General features: G+C 43.5%; 1 protein-coding gene and 1 pseudogene across 1 annotated transcript in view; both read left to right on the top strand.

The window, feature by feature from the left end:
* JAZF1 (JAZF zinc finger 1) overlaps nucleotides 1-16,142 on the top strand; it is a 278,681-nt gene that overhangs the window by 57,944 nt on the left and 204,595 nt on the right. The gene's annotated exons all lie outside the window — the stretch shown is intronic.
* Nucleotides 2,091-2,191, top strand: LOC116878847 (annotated as a pseudogene).

A 16,142-nucleotide genomic window follows, 5' to 3' on the forward strand; every position in this document is an offset into this window, starting at 1 on the left:
GCACCATACAAGATAAAGGTGTCACGAGAAGGACTGGTGGTTCCTGCTGTGGGCGTCTTTGCCCAAGAAAGTCTTTATTTAAGTTGGATGGTTTGGGTTGAGTTTTTTGGGGTGGGCAGGGATTAGGGGGCAGGGAAGGAGGAAGGTTTTCAGAGCAGAAAGGTGAAAGGAGATCAGATTGGGACATAAGGAAAAAGCTGCATGTGTCTTGCTCACTACTGGATCTAATAGATAGTAGGGTTTTTAAAGGTATCATTGATTATATCGTTATACCAGAATGTAACTTCTGGTATAGATTTATTTATAGATAATGTTTATAATTATCTAGAGGACTAGTGGGGTGAAGGGCTGGAAAAAATAGGTTAAGATAAGATTATGTAGCAATTTTGTCTGTTCAGTGATATGTCCCTAATACCTAGAATCATGCCTGGCCAAAAGGGGGACTCGCTCAGTATTTGTCAAATGAATGAAACGATCAGTGACACGGTTTCAGGCTGTCACAGAAGTAATGGGGAACACTGGAAGTTTTGGTACCATTTAGGAAAGGTACATGTAAGGGGAGAAGGTGAGGAAAGAAGGAAATCAGTGAGGAGTGAGGAGAGGTTGAAGTAGGCACAGGGTCCTGGTCATAAGGACGGTCTGAAGTTGGAAACAAACTGGAAGCCAGGATGGGGGATATCACAGGGCAAGACTTGGTGGGTGGCTGTTGTAGGGCGTAGAGAGAGTTAGAAGATGCCTAAGGTGTAAGGTGCTGTGAAGGAGTTCAAGTAAGTTGGAAAATAATATTCTTGATGGAGATAATAAGATAGAGTTTTGTTGGAGGGCAGGGGCAGCATTGGTGGTTAGTTTTAGGTTCTTAGGTATGATCTGAGGGTGAATTGCCTTCATTAGGAATTTGCAGATTAAAAAGAGATTGAAATTCAAGAGCGCCATTTCAGGGCCAGAGATCAGGTTTGTGTCTTTCTCCCGAGTCTGCAGGCTGATGTGGGAAGCAGCAGCTTGAAGGGTGGGGGGTGTCGGGAGACAGGGAGGCCATGTCAGAAGGAGTTCTGTGTTCACAGGGCTCTTGGCTTCCATTTCAGCTCTGTTTCTTTTAGAAGCATCACTGAGGTTGGGGCTCCTGGGTGGTGCAGGAGGTTAAGTGCCCCACTCTTGGTTTTAGCTCAGGTCGTGATCTCAAGGTTGTGGGATCCAGCACCATGTCAGGCTCTGTGTTTAGCAGAGTCTGCTTAAGATTCTCTTTCCCTCTCCCTAACTGCCCCCACCCCACCTGTTCACTCTCTTTCTGTCTCAAATAAATAAATCTTAAAAAAAAAAAAAAATAGAAGGGGCTACCTGTGTGGCTCAGTCTGTTAAGTGTCTGCCTTTGGCTCAGGTCATGATGTCAGAGTCCTGGGATCCAGCCTTGCATCAGGCTCCCTGCTCAGAGGGGAGTCTCCCCCTCCCTCTGCCTGCCACGCTGCCTGTCTGTGCTCTCTCTCTCTCTCTCTCTCTCTGTCAAATAAATAAATAAAATCTAAAAAAAAAAAAAAAGAAAAGAAGAAGAAAAAGAAAGAAACACCACAGAGGCCTCAAAAGCTATGCTTCGGTCCTTTTTTCGGAGCTTTTCTTCCATAGGACCTCCCTGACCCACTTCCCCAGCATTTCTTTTATTTCTGATGTAGGACCATTTTGTTGTTGTCTTTATTTTTCTGGTATTATTATCCCCTGTGTAAGATTTTATATTTATCTCTAGTACATGAGCATCCCCTGTGGGAACTGATCCCTTTGCTATTCTTGAAGGATATGCTACTTGGAGCATTGTGTATGTGCATGTGTGTGCAGATGTGTAAATCTCTTGGAAACTGAACTCTGATAACGGATTTTACAACCTCAAGTGGCAGGGAAATAATGTGGAGTGTGCATTGATTGGATAAAACTTGAAGGATGCTGATCTGCATGATAGGAATGAATATTGGAGTAGAAGAGCATTTACCGTATAATACTATCCTTTTCTCCTTTTTACTGTAAAAATTCCAGTTTACTGGAAACTTCTGAAGAGAAATAATTGGGAATGTTAAGTCCTTGTTAAGGAATATTATTTCTCAATTTCGTTTTGGCAGCACATATACTGAAATCGGAACGTTACAGAGAACATGACATGGCCCTGTGCAAGGATGACAGGCAAATTTGTGAAGCGTTCCATATTTTAATTTTTAAAAGATTTTATTTAGTTATTTGACAGAGCACAAGCAGAGAGAGAGGGAGCTCAATCTTAGATGTGGGGCTCAATCCTGGGATCATGACCAGAGCCAAAGGCAGACACTTAACTGACTCAGCCACTCAGGTGCCCCTGTTTCTATTTACCCTTATGAAAATGCAAAAATAAATAAATAAATAAAATAAATAAATAAATAAATAAATAAATAAATAAATCACTCTTCTCTTTTCCAGCTGAGGTGGACCAGATATTTTCTGAACTGCTTTTCTGGGCTTTTTTTCCCCTCTCTTTCTTTTTTTCATAAATCTTTTGAATGTCACCTTTGTGAACATATAAAATGAACTTGGACAATCTAGAATTCTGTCATTGATGACAGTTTTGCCAAACTCTTTGTTTTTAAAGATTTTTTAAAAAATTTGTCTTTGCATGCAACGGGGGGGTTGTCGGACTTAAAACCCTGAGGTCAAGAGTCACATGTACTACCAACTGAGCCAGCCAGGCATCCCCAAAAATCTGATATTGTATTGTATTGTATTTACTTACTTACTAAGCTTTACAACCGATGTGGGGCTTGAATTCACAATCCTGAGATCAAGAGGTGAAGAGTTTTGCCAAACTTTGATTTTGGGGTACTGCTTGCCTTTTAAACATATTATTGTGAAAAATAATTTAGCAACTTCCACACTGTAAATTTCTCAGTGGCAGTTTGCATCTGTAGATCTCTTCAACTCAAGCATCTGTTGAAAAGATATTGATGATGTGGGAGGAAGGGCAGTGCTGGATGGATGCAATTTCATGAAACTTGGCAGTTCCATAAATAACCTGAATAACATAAATTGTATTTACCTCTGTGGTGTCTAGACTAAAGAGTTAGAACCATGAGTTTATAAAAATCCAGTTTGCCGTCTACACAAATAGAAAAATATTTAAAAATTATGTTTCCAGTGGGATAGTGATGAAATATTTAGTATATGGTATTGGGCCAAGTGGTTAGGAATCTGGAAAAAGATGAGGTTGGTTAAACTCCACCTTGATTTAGTTCATTTTATATGATGATTACTGTGATATGCAAAAGAATGATGATGAAGAAAGAAGGAAGAAATCAGGAAGGCAGTTTATAAAATGCCTGATCTACCTCAGTTGGAAAAAGTGAAAAATGATATTTATAACAAGTATTTCAAAATTTAAGTGTATATTCATATCTTCGTAAAATCATAAAAGGATTAGAGGGGTGCCAAGTGGTTCAGTCAATTAAGTATCTGATTCTTGATTTTGGCTCAGGTCATGATCTCAGGATCATGAGATTGAGCCCCGATTTGGGCTCTGCCCTTAGCCGGGAGTCTGCTTGACTCCCTCTTTCCCCTCCCCACTGAGCTCGTGGATGTATGCTCTTGCTCTCTCTCTCTCTCCCCCTCTCTCTGTCAAATAAATAAATCTTTTAAAAAGTAAATAAAATCATAAAGGACTAGAAAAACATGGTAAATTCCTTTATAAGAAGATGGCATTTTTAGTATGACTTAAAATTCAGAAATCATAAAAGAAAAATGTTGATTAATTTGGATAAAAACTTTACCTGGTAAAAACTGCAATAAGTAAATTCAAAGGACAAATCACAATCAGGGAAAAAAATATTTGTAGTGGGGGGGAGGGGTAAATCTCTATACAAAGAGCTCGTACAAATGAATAAGAAAATGACTTGCAGACCAATAAAAAAATGGGTAAAGGACATGTTCACAGAACATGAAATACAGGTTGTCTTTATACCAAAGAAAATATCTTCAAACTCCAACATAATAAGAGAAATGCAGATTTAGACTGTGTTGAAGTAGTACTTTTCACTTTATCAGATTGGCAGAAATTTTAAAGTGTGATAATTATATATTGTTGATCAGATGTGGAAAAATTGTCGTTGTACTTCTTGCGAGATTACAAAATACCACAGCTCTTATGAAGGCCAGTTTGGCAGTATCTATCAGGATTACAAATGCAATTATCCTTTGACCCAGCAATTTGGCTCTGGTAATTTTTCCCCGCAGGTACATCGGAATACATATAAAGTGACGTATATAGGAGGTTTTCATTAGACCATTGTTTGTAATAGAAGAGATTGGAAACGATTCAAGTATCCATTAGTAGAAGGCTGGTGAAGTAAACTGTGATCCATTCATACAATTGAATATTGTGTAACATTTAAAGAAAACACAGAAACTCTTTATGCAGTAATATGGAAAGATCTTCAAGATGTGATTAAATGAAAAAAGCAAAGCACAGAACAGAATATGTAGTATGTTACCTTTGGTGTAGAAAAGGGACAGAATCGGAGTTTCCATTCATATCTGCTTGTATCTGCATGAAGAAACATTGAAAGGATAAACAAAAGAAATTCAGTAGAAATGGTTGTCTTTAATGGGGGAGGTGGGGGTTTGGGGTAGACAGAAAAAAAGTAGGAGCAGTACTGTTTGTTAGATAACCTGTTGTATTTTTATTTGTAAACCATGTGAATTGTCTATTCAAAACAAAAAGTGGGGTTGCGTCGATGGCCTAATTGGCTGAGTGGCCAACTTTTAGTTCATGATCTCAGGGTCCATGGGGAGCGTGGGATTGAGCCCTGCCTCAGGCTCTGTGCTCAGTGGGAGTGCGCTTGAGGATTCTCTCTCTCCCTCTCCCACTGCCCCTCCCCCACTCAAATCTTTTGTTTTTTTTTTAAAGATTTTGTTCATTTGACAGGCAGAGATCACAAGTAGGCAGAGAGGCAGGCAGAGAGAGTGGGGGGAAGCAGGCTCCTTACCGAGGAGGGGCCCGATGCGGGACTTGATCCCAGGACCGGAGATCATGACCCGAGCTGAAGGCAGAGGCTTCAACCCACTGAGCCACCCAGGCGCCCTCAAATAAATATTTAAAGAAAAAACAAAACATGGGGTGCCTGGGTGGCTCAATGGGTTAAGCATCTGCCTTTGGTTCAGGTCATGATCCTGGTGTCCTGAGACAGGCTCCCTGCTTAACAGAGTGTCTGCTTCTCTTCCCCACCCTGCTTGCAAGCAGGTATGCGCGCGCTCTCTCTCTCTCTAATGAATAAAATCTTTAAAACAAAACAAGTTACATATTTGTAAAATGGCATTTTGGTGGCAGTTTAGCATATGTTCAAGGGCTGGAAATACCTGTCCAGATCTTTAGCATCCCTTGTTTGGACTCTTGGCTGCAGACCCCTAAGTGGGTCTTGCATTTGGTTTATCTAGAGCTCCCTGTTCAATAGGGTAATCACTGGCCACATCTGAGCACTTGAAGTGGGGCTTATCCACTTTTGGATGTGCTGTTAAGTGTGCCAGATCTAGAAGACATAGGACAAGAAAAAAGAATGTGAACTACCTCATTAATAATTTTTTAAAAATGTTGACTACATGTTGAATGATAATAGTTTGGATTTTGATTGGATTATATTTTGATAACTATATTATTAAATTAATTTCAATTTTTTTCCCCTTACCTTAGATGTGGCTACTAAAAAATATAAAATTATAGATGTGGCTTGGCTCTGTGGCTCACATTTTATTTTATTTATGTATTTATTTATTTATTTTTTGCATGGCACTAATGTAAACTCTCTACCTTTGGTATGTCTGCTAGAATTACTTTCTTAAAAAAGAAAAACAAAAAACCAACTGAACATGCTTTAAAACCTTCATTGACTCTGAGATGCCTATAGAGACCCTTTGTAATGGTCTCTGAGATGCTTCCTTTATCAGCTCCCCATCTCCCTTCATGTGTAAACACTGCCTCTCTTCACTGCTCGGACTGCCGGCTCCTTCATAAATGTGAGTCTTTGAATGCACTGTCCCTTCTGCTTGCAGTGTTCCAGAACCTCCATTTCATTGCCTTGAGAACTCCCTACTCATTTTGTAAAGCTAGTTCGTGTGGCCCCTTCTTTGATGGACTCTCCCTCGTTCCTCTGTCCTGTTTCCTTCTAGCACTTGGTGTCCCTCTGTGTTCTCCTACCACCTAATACTGCCATTAATTTTTTTCAAGGTGTTGTCTCCCTCATCAGACTGTGAACTTCTCAGGGTTGGAACTCATCCAAAAATTACTAAAGAATGCAGAAGAAAAAGAATACAAAAATTCCCTGAAACTGCCAGGAAATAAACTTCAAAAAAGTCACTAGGAACATGAGGCCGGTTGTGTTTTGTTGAGAACACACCATGCCCTATTTGCCTGGCTGGTGCTTCTGTTCAGTCTGTAGGTTTGCAAACACAAGTTCAAATCCTATGGGTCTTCTCTTAGTTAAGAATAGACCTCTTTGGAATGTTCCAGTTTTAATTAAACAGGCAGATTACAAACTGCAGAGACATCAGTAGCATCAAACCCACAGTGAGTCCCAGGCTTCAGGGTTGTGTTCAGACTGGAAGCTGAGAGGTGTTTGTGTTCAGTCAGAGAGCAGAAATCTCCGGCCTGGCCACAGGCCCGTCTTTCCAGAAGGTAAAGGTGGCAGGTGGTTGCCAGGAGGTGAAGGCGCCGGTGGATCCTGGCCAGCCACAAGAAGGCTGTGATCCAAGGTAATGAAGTTCTCCACGGTCTTGTCCGTGGGCTCTTGACTTCGGTGACCCATCTCTGCGCAAAGTCATTGCTGCTTGTTAAGATTTCCGTCGTCTTTCTCTTCTGCTTGTGGGGACTTGAGCTTTTGCGTGAAAGAGAAAAAGAGTAATAAATGGAAAATTCAGGATCTCTGAAGCAAAGAGGTTTTAGAAGGAAAAATAATTTTGCAAGAAACTTCTCCTTCACTGAGTAACTGAAAGTGCTCTTCACACCCAGATTTTAGAAGCTTCCCTACCATTGTTCAGGATCTGTTTATTTCTTATACAGTGATTCACATACTCTCACCACGCAGATAAATCCACTGAATGAAGAGTCCTTTCTTTGCAAAACTTTGAGGGCTGGTAGGGTAGGAGAGAAGAGTCCCTCTTCAAGGGACTAGAAAAAAAGGGGGGTGGCTAGAAAAACATGCCTGAACCCAGGATTGCCACTTACCTAGTGGCATGGGCAGGTGACATCACCTCTTTGAGTTGCATTTTCAGTAGAATAAGTTGTCAACACCTCCTGGGCTGTGAGCATTACAAGAGGCAAATGAATGCTGGTGGCCAACATGGTGTCTGGCTCAAAGTGGGTTTTGGTACATAGGATTTAGAACTCCAGTATGAATGGAGATTTTCTTTTGCAACTGTCTGGTGTTGAATCCACACACAAGCATGCCAAGTCCAGAAAAGGAGAGTGTCTGTTATAGTTGTGCTGGAATGCGGTGATTGCCCCACAGTCCTGGTCCTTACTAGCTGCTCTTTGGAGCCCCAAACTAGAGGATCGTTCCCCCTTTGACTTTGGGATTCTATCTCAAGGCCAAAGTCTGCTTTCTGGGCTCTGTTCCCCACAGTCTTCTCTCCCCTTCTCCTGGGATCCACCCAGCTACAGATGCTCTCTTTTTTCCTGGGGAGGAGATCTGTTCCTCATCATTCTTCTGACAAGAGAAAGAATAATCTTTTCTAAGAGAGAGATCATCATCAGGCTTCTTCTAAAAAATAACTTTTGTGCTTGGTAAACATTTTTATGAGGATTCTGCTTTCTGTTTGGCGCTTGAGGTCTGTGCAGTTGGCACCCTCTCCTTCCATCCCTGCCTCCCCATCTTATCTGACCACGCACCTTGAGGGGCCCAGCCTTCATTCTCATTTGAAAGAGATGAACGTGGTACCCTGTATGCCTTATGACCAGATAATTCGAGCTGGTAGTAATCAAGATTTGGGGCTGATTATCATTAAAGGGTAATTTCATTGCTGTTCATAATTGCTCTTGCTTAAACTCACTATTGCATCTCTTTTGTCACATGATTAAAAAAGACAAAAATGCTCTTGGCAATGAACTTGGGAAAACAGGTTTCTTACATTCAGTTCTTTTTCAAACCAACTTTACAAATTTCAAGTGTGCCTTTATTAATGTAATGATTTGCCTGCTTTATATTACATATTCAAAATAAAAGAGAATTGAAATAGTTCATCATTGAAATGAATATTACAAAAACAGCATCTGGTTTGAATAATGAATTTTTTGTCCAAGTTTTGCCTCATTGAATGAAGCTAATAAAACTGCCCTCAATTTTTGAATCGTTGACTTCTCTGTCACTAGCGTTTGGTTCTTTTCAGTTGCCCACTTGGAGGCCACTAAGGTTTCTTTCAGAAAGTTCTTTCCTCGTGGTACTTATTTTAAATAACTTGGACACCCACTTTTCTGTGACCAGCTGGGTGGAGGTGATGATACCCCTTGATCACAAAATCACAGGTTTGGGACATTTCAAGTATCTTCTCCACCTGTCAAGCTTTTGGAACAAGAGCCAAGTGAAAAAAAAGAGCTCTAGCGTTGGAATGACTGAAGACCAGATGTTGGTACCGCACAGTGAATTCCATACAACTCAGAGGCCGCTGTACCCAGCTTGTTTCTGCCCTGAATGCGGATGCTTGCACAGATCTAGTGGTGCCTGGTCGTGATAAGACTCTGGGGGGGGGCACCAGGCCAGTACCACTACTCTTGCTGACGGCACATGTACATATAGCGTGCACAGATACAGCCCTAGGAAGTCTCTGGAAGGTCAGTACATTTTTTTGCTATTAGGTTTTCTGATCCATAGGTATCTGTGCTGGAAAGTATTTGCAGATTCATCATCTGATTTGACTTTCAGAAAACCACTTTAAGATGAATAGGGTAGATTCTGTGATCCCTCTTTTACTAATTAGGAACTTCCTCAAAGAAGTGTTGTGACTTTAGTCAAAGACATTTAGCTGCCATATGGTAGGCAGGAATGCTGTTTTTTAAAGGGCTACTTTTACATTTTATCTCAAAGCCTATATGACATGTAAGGATAATCCTATACTACACACTCTTTTTTTTTTTTTTAAATTTCAACTCAGTTTAATTAACATCAGGTATGTTATTAGTTTCCGAGGGAGAATTCAGTGATTCCTTAGTTGCATTGAACACCCAGTGCTCATTCCACCCCATGCCCTTCTTCATGCCCATCACCCAGGTACCCCATCTCCCTACCCATCTCCCCTCCAGGACCCTCAGATTGTGCCCTGTAGCTAAGTGTTTCTTAGGGTTTGTCTCCCTCACTGTACTACGCATTCTACTTCAATAAAAAGCTGAATGAAAGAATGAACAAATGAAGAAACAAATAAAATCCTAGCAAACAAAAAGCACTAAAGAAATAAATTTGGTAGTCAGATAGTAAAAACATGGAAGCAAATAAGTATTTTCTTTGTATTACCTCTTTGCCTGTTCTTGGAGTTGGCAAGGGTGTAGGCAACCTTATAGTAGATAGGAAAGAAATTATTGCATTTCACTGAATTAGCATTACTTCCCTAAATAGAGAAGTCTGAGAATATTCCTTTATCTAGAATACTTTGTTGGGTGGATTGTTGCCAAACAGGAAGCAGGTGGAGACAGTCAGTTCCCTCCTTTCTTCAACGAGGTATAGTTGTCTGTTGTGCGAGGGCCTTTGGGGACATGCAGACAAAATCATGGTGATTGTGCATCTTGTCAAGCAGATCTCCAGCATTCTCTTGCTCAGCTTAAAAAACAAAAGCGAAAACATTCCACCAGTTGTGTTTCCTACTGCACACTTCACAAAATAAACGGAAGACAGAGGAAGTTGGGCTGGAACTGCCAAGGCCCTGCCAGGCAAGGCTCATGGGTGAGAGCGTGATCTCAGGTGGGTGTCTGGCACCTCAGTGGTTGGCCATGTGGGCACACCATCAGGTATTAATCTTTCGGGACATGGGGACACGAAGTACATCCCTTTTTCAACTTGTTAACAGAATGCCACCTTCTTGAGAACGCTGGGAACTTTGCTCTCTTAAATTTCTCCTAAGCTTTTAAAAAAAAAAAAAATTCTCCTAAGCTTTCTAATTATAGTTCCTTGTAGTTGATTGTGTTTTCCTCTTGATCATGCTTTTTAAATTCCAGCTCTTCAGGAGCCAAATGGATGTTTGCCTTTTTACTGATTAATGCGTGTGATGTGCAAGTATTCCTTCAAAACTACCTACTGTGCTTTGTGGTTTAACCTTCGTGGCTTCATCTGAGGTTCTTTCCGGAGGAGACTTTGTTGGATCCTACTCGTAAATTTGCTTGGGCCTTTTGAGATTCCAGGCCTCAAAGTCCTGTCTTTGTTGAGTAGACCCGTTCTTTCTTCACTGTTTGGCCCAGTTTGGCTATCAGCTGATGAGGCAAGGTAAGCACCCTCCCTTCTCATGTGTTTCTCATGGCTGATTCCTCAGCAGGGTTTGGTGGAGGCAGAATCACGAATAGACAAGGTTCTGATTGGTAGCTGATTGATGACGGTTTGGCTCCCAGTTCCACCGTTCACTTGCGCTATTCTCTAGGATAAGGTGGGTGATTTTTTTCGCACCTTGGTTTCCTTGTACGTACAGGGAGTTAAGTAACATCTGTTGCGCAGTGTTGTCGAGGACTGATCGGGTCGGTGTCGTTGGAAGTGCTGTGTAAAGCGTGCTCTCCTGTTACTGCAGACGCTCCTTCAAGGAGGGAGAGTGATGCACAAGAGAGGTTGCTTAGATCAATGTGGGATGAATCATGTAGGAAAGGTAGGGTGAGTAAAGAAGGGAGAAGCCAATCAAGGCACCCCGGGATGATCAAACCAGTGAGCTGCTGAGTCAGTGAATGTTGGGAGGAACAGAGAAAGCTGGCGGGAAAGAGGGATCAACGCCAGCTGGAATGAAGAGAGAGGAGCTTGGGAAGCAAGGGTGTGGGGTCCCTTGTCACCAAAATGGAGTAAGGAGGAGCATCATGGGGGAGGCTCCCAGTTTGAAAGTGGGATGCTGGTGACCTTGGACATGAAATGTATTTGGCATCGCCAGAAAGGTAAACACGAAGAGAGGTTGGAAAGTTAATTCGACCACGAAATGACTGGGGCCTCGGTACCACGGTGTCCACTAGGGGAAGAGCAAGGCGGAGAGCACAAGACATGGCAGCGAGTAAGTGCTGAGTAAGTATTTACTGGATTAGTAAACGGGCACAGTAAAGGCAGTGGAGAGAACAAGTTGCAGAATTGATGTGTAGCCCCAGGTTAGCTATCCCTCTGCCTTCTAGAAAAGCCTGTGCCCCAGAGAAAGGAGTCCTTGCATCCCACCCAAGTGACTTTCTACAGCCGGGGAGGACGGCATCATTTAACCCCTACAGAGCACATGTTTTTCTAGCTCAGCGAAGTGAGGGGTGCTGGGGTAAGATGGGGTAACAAGCCTTCAGCCTTACATCTCCCTGTTTTAGTTTGCACTGTTCGTTGAATAAATCATCAATCGTGAAACTGTTTTAGTTCTGTTTTCGGATATGGAAAGCAGAGCTTTGCATGCGTCCTTTGACAGTAACTCAGTCTGTGTGTCCCGTGCTCGTGATGGGACTTTGTGCCCTTTCCTTTGAACCGCTCTCAAGCGCTGACCGAGGTCGGTCGTGCCCGCTCTTCACCTCCTTGCAGTACCTATGTTTTGCTTAATCTTGTGTCTTGTCTGGTTTCTGCTGGGCTGCCCTGGTGGCCTTCGGATTCGACGGCTCTGCTGTCCTGTTTGGATGGAGAGGCTCATTGAGCGCTAGACCCCTGTATTCCTGGCTGCTTCCCGCCACACCTGACGAGCCCCACCCCCAGGCGAGGTTCCATCCATCTGGTGTGAGACACGCTGTGATGACCCGCAGCAAGAACGTTCTCTGCCCTCCACGGCCCTTTTTTGTCCCCGGGGTCATTTGGCACAGAGATGACCCCTATTCTTCTTTGCGTTCTCGCGGTTCACGTGGCTCGGCTCCGCTACAGTTCGACCCAGTGCGTTGAACCAGACGGTCTGCACCGTGTGTGCCCGGCTTTGACAACATACAGAAGCGCTCCAGGAGGCTGGTCGTGGAACTGAGCACACGAGGAGAAGCGCCTCCCGAGACGTCGCTCGGTGAGAGCCGGAAGCGTGCTCTCCGGGGAGGGAGGGTTGTGCTTCGAGTGGCATTTGAGGGACAGATGACAGAGCACACCTGCAGGACTGTGAGCTTCAGGCGACAGATGAACTTGGTGTTTTTCACTTGGGTCATCTGCCACTGCTTCAGTTTCGACGCTCCTGCTGCCGTTACAAAGTTGTGGTCGCCTTTTCCTGAGACGGAGCAGCTGGGGTAGAATTTAAATATCTTTGCTAAACCCAAAACCCCATAACCTTGGGTTTCTCCAGTCGCAGTCTGGGATAGACCACAAGACCCCGGGGCCCCTGTGGAAGATGGAAGTGCAAACGTGCAAACCTGCATTTCCTAGCTTTGGGATCATTCTGTGTCTCTTGCTCACACAGAATACAGAATTTCATAATGGCCTGGATCGTGTTCTGAGCTGAAAGAAGTATTTATATAGAGCCTCTTGGAGGTATGCCTGGTATGAAAACCATAAGTGATTCGCCTCACTGGTTTGTTTAAAATTCTCAAGCATAATGCTGAACGAACATGGCTTTTATTCACTGGCTGTCCTTTCCATTGGAGGGAAAACGACCGTGTGGTAAATGAAATAAACATACTGGACTTGATCCTCATAGCAAGAAAGGCCTGTGGTGTTTATGTTAAAAGGTGATCCTCTGTTCCTTCTGCTTGGCAGAAGGCCTGGATGTATAATGAGGTAGTAACATGTGTCAGATCTTGTTTCTCCCTAGAAACTAGTGTCGTCCTCTAACACTGGGGTTCTATTTATTGACATGACGACATGCTACCATGGGGCACCGATGCCCATCTCGCCAGGTGCACGTCTCGGGGGAAGGCTGACGGAGGGAGTGGCTATTGGAACATGAAGTCCAGATTTCCTGACTCATGTGATGAAAATACCAAATTCGGTGTGGAGTGAAAAGCAAATGGAAAAAAAAAAAATCACTGCTGTTTGTTGTTTGTCATCTGGTCTGATATGGATTCATTCATTTTCTCTAGTTTCACAATCATAACGTATTTCATATGCTGAAGTAGACTCAAAGACACCATCCACCTGGAGATTCTTTTTTTTTTTTTGAAGATTTTATTTATTTGAGAGAGAGAGCACAAGTATGAGCGAGGGGGCACAGAGAGAGGGAGAAGCAGACGCCCCCTCCCCCGCTGCTTAGCAGGGAGCCCAATGCAGGACTCCATCCCAGGACCCCTTGATCATTACCCACGACGAAGGCAGATGCTCACCTGACTAAGCCACCCAGGTGCCCCCACATGAAGATTATTCTTTTTTTTTTTTTTTTAAGATTTTATTTTTTTATTTGACAGAGAGAGATCACAAGTAGGCAGAGAGACAGAGAGAGAGATGAGGAGAAGCAGGCTCCCCGCTGAGCAGAGAGCCTGATGCGGGGCTCGATCCCAGAACCCTGAGATCATGACCTGAGCCGAAGGCAGAGGCTTAAATCACTGAGCCACCCAGGTGCCCCTGAAGATTATTCTTTTTTTTTTTTAAAGATTTTATTTATTTATTTGAAAGAGAGGCAGTGAGAGAGAGCATGAGTGAAGAGAAGGTCAGAGGGAGAAGCAGACTCCCCGTGGAGCTGGGAGCCTGATTCGGGACTCGATCCCGGGACTCCGAGATCATGACCTGAGCTGAAAGCAGTCGTCCAACCAACTGAGCCACCCAGGCGTCCCTGAAGATTATTCTTGATGCCTGCTGAAAACCTCCACCTGTGCTCGGATTGGCTCTTAGCAGAATGGATCGTGGGCTTGCCTGTGTGTCCTTAGAACAGTTTCCTGTTACATTTCATTCTTCCTGGGAATGCACTTTTGCCCCTGGAAGAGAGTCCATACGAAAAAATCTTGGTTTTTTATTTTTGTTTTTAATGAAGAAAAGAAAGCCAAGCTTGATGAGGATTCGAAGTAGTAGTAGTAGTAGTCTCAACTAATTAGTCATTTACATAAAGTGAGAAAGGAAAGCTTTTTCTGTAGCCACTTAATTCTTTTTGGTTAAAACTATCTTGGTCCTCCTTCCTGGGTAATGCAGTCTCAACGTAATGATAGCAGAGGAACCCGTCAGGCTTGGTGTGTTGCTGATAAGCAAAATCTTACAATTAAGTTAAGTGCTAAATTGGTTAGTTTTGATGATAGGGTCTTTAATAGGATATAATTTTACAAGTTGCTTCTTTCTAAAATGGGTTGGAGGGAAGGTGATGAAATCCTCTTCTAATACTCGCAAGTAGACCGTGATGGGACTGCCATACTTCACCCCCGCCCGGGCGTTGTTGCTGGGCTCAGGTGTTCCTGGATGTACTTTGACCCACCTGAAAACCCTCACACGTTCGACTCAATCAGATTAATTGCCTTCCTCACCAGGATTCACAGTGCTTTGCAGTTTAGCTGCAGGAACTAAGTGTTAGTTTTGCAAGTAGCAGGTACTGTTATTAGCTTGTGAAGGGCCGTGGTTTCTCGGGAGCTCCTGGAGAGGAGTTGTAAACAATCATTCTAGCCAAGATAGAGTAGAGGTTAGCAAATCTGTCTTCAAGCTGAGTTTTCTACTGGCTGAGGAACATTGACATTTAGAAAGGAGTCCTAACTCTGTATCGTTTCTGTTTGGTGCCTCCAAGAATAATTCTGGGGGTGTTATAATGAAACATGCTATTGTCTGTATCCCCTGGAGTTCATAGAGTATTTTGTATACTCTTGGTTTCCCACTGAGACCACTAACCTGAACCCAAGCTTTGAGAATTTACACAGAAACCCCTGGGGCACCTGGGTGGCTCAGTCGGTTAAGTTTCTGCCTTAGGTTCAGGTCATGATCCCAGGATCCTGGGAACAAGTAAGTCCTGCACCGGCTCCCTCTCAGTGGGAAGCCTGGTATCTCCTTCTCCTCCCTGCTCATGCTCTCTCTGTCTGTCTGTCTCTCTCAAATAAATAAAATCGTAAAAAAAAAAAAAAAAAAGAGAGAGAGAGAGAGAAACCCACCCTGGGTGAGACTTGATTGTATGATCAGGGCCAAGCAGAAGTCAAGGACAGAGTCCTGTCCCCCTGAATTGTGTGGAGGTTCCTCAGTATTTCTGACACCATGAAGGGGGATTGGGCATTCTTAGTCTTAATCGCCCCTTCCCCATTCTCTTCTTCTTCTCCAAGGGAAGACAAAAGTCCCCACTTGTGAGTAAGACCATCATTTCTAGGTTAGACATTGAGTGGATCTCTGAACCTAATCCTTTCCAGAATGTCACCTAACTCTGACAGAAATGAGGACAGGAAACATTTAATCCTACTTATTTCTTCAGTACCAATTATTTATTCAGTGTCTGCTATGTGCTGGACCCTGTTGTAGGTACTGGGGATACAGTTAGGAGCAAAACAATAAAACAGATTCCAGCTTTTGTGGCCCTCTGTCCTCGCTGTGGGGAGACAGACCATGAATAAAGGAAGTGATGTCAGGCCATGGAAACTGCTATGGAGAAAAGTAAGACAGGGAAGGAGGATAAGGGGGGTGTGTGGGCAGGGGGAACTTTGTCACCAGACTTCAATTGTATGGTTGGGAAATCACTTTGGTGAGAAGGCACTGGAGTAAATGGCCTGAAGGAGATAAGAAGATAGCGAGGGAGAACTGCAGGGAGGCCTGCGGGGCTGGAGCGAGCGGAGAAGAGGGGAGTGGGAGATGAAGTGAGGGTGTACACATGTAGGCCAGTGCAAGGATTCTGGCATTTTGTCTATGGGAGATGGAGAGACGCTTGGGAGTTTGAGTGGGAGGATGACACTTTAATAGCCTCACTCCGGCTGCCAGGTTCAGAATAGACTGGAGAGGGCACGGTGGATGCAGGAGACTGACTGGGGAGTTGTTGCAGTAACCCAGAACAGAGGTGATGGTTCTGGACCAGGGTGGTGGCTCTGAAGGTGGTGTGATGTGGTAGGGTTCTGGGTAGATCTTAGAGGTAGGGTCGGCAGGTTTGGGTTTAGG

Source organism: Lontra canadensis, unplaced genomic scaffold, assembly GCF_010015895.1.
Source record: "Lontra canadensis isolate GAN:19392208 unplaced genomic scaffold, GSC_riverotter_1.0 scaffold2, whole genome shotgun sequence".
NCBI lineage: Eukaryota > Metazoa > Chordata > Mammalia > Carnivora > Mustelidae > Lontra > Lontra canadensis.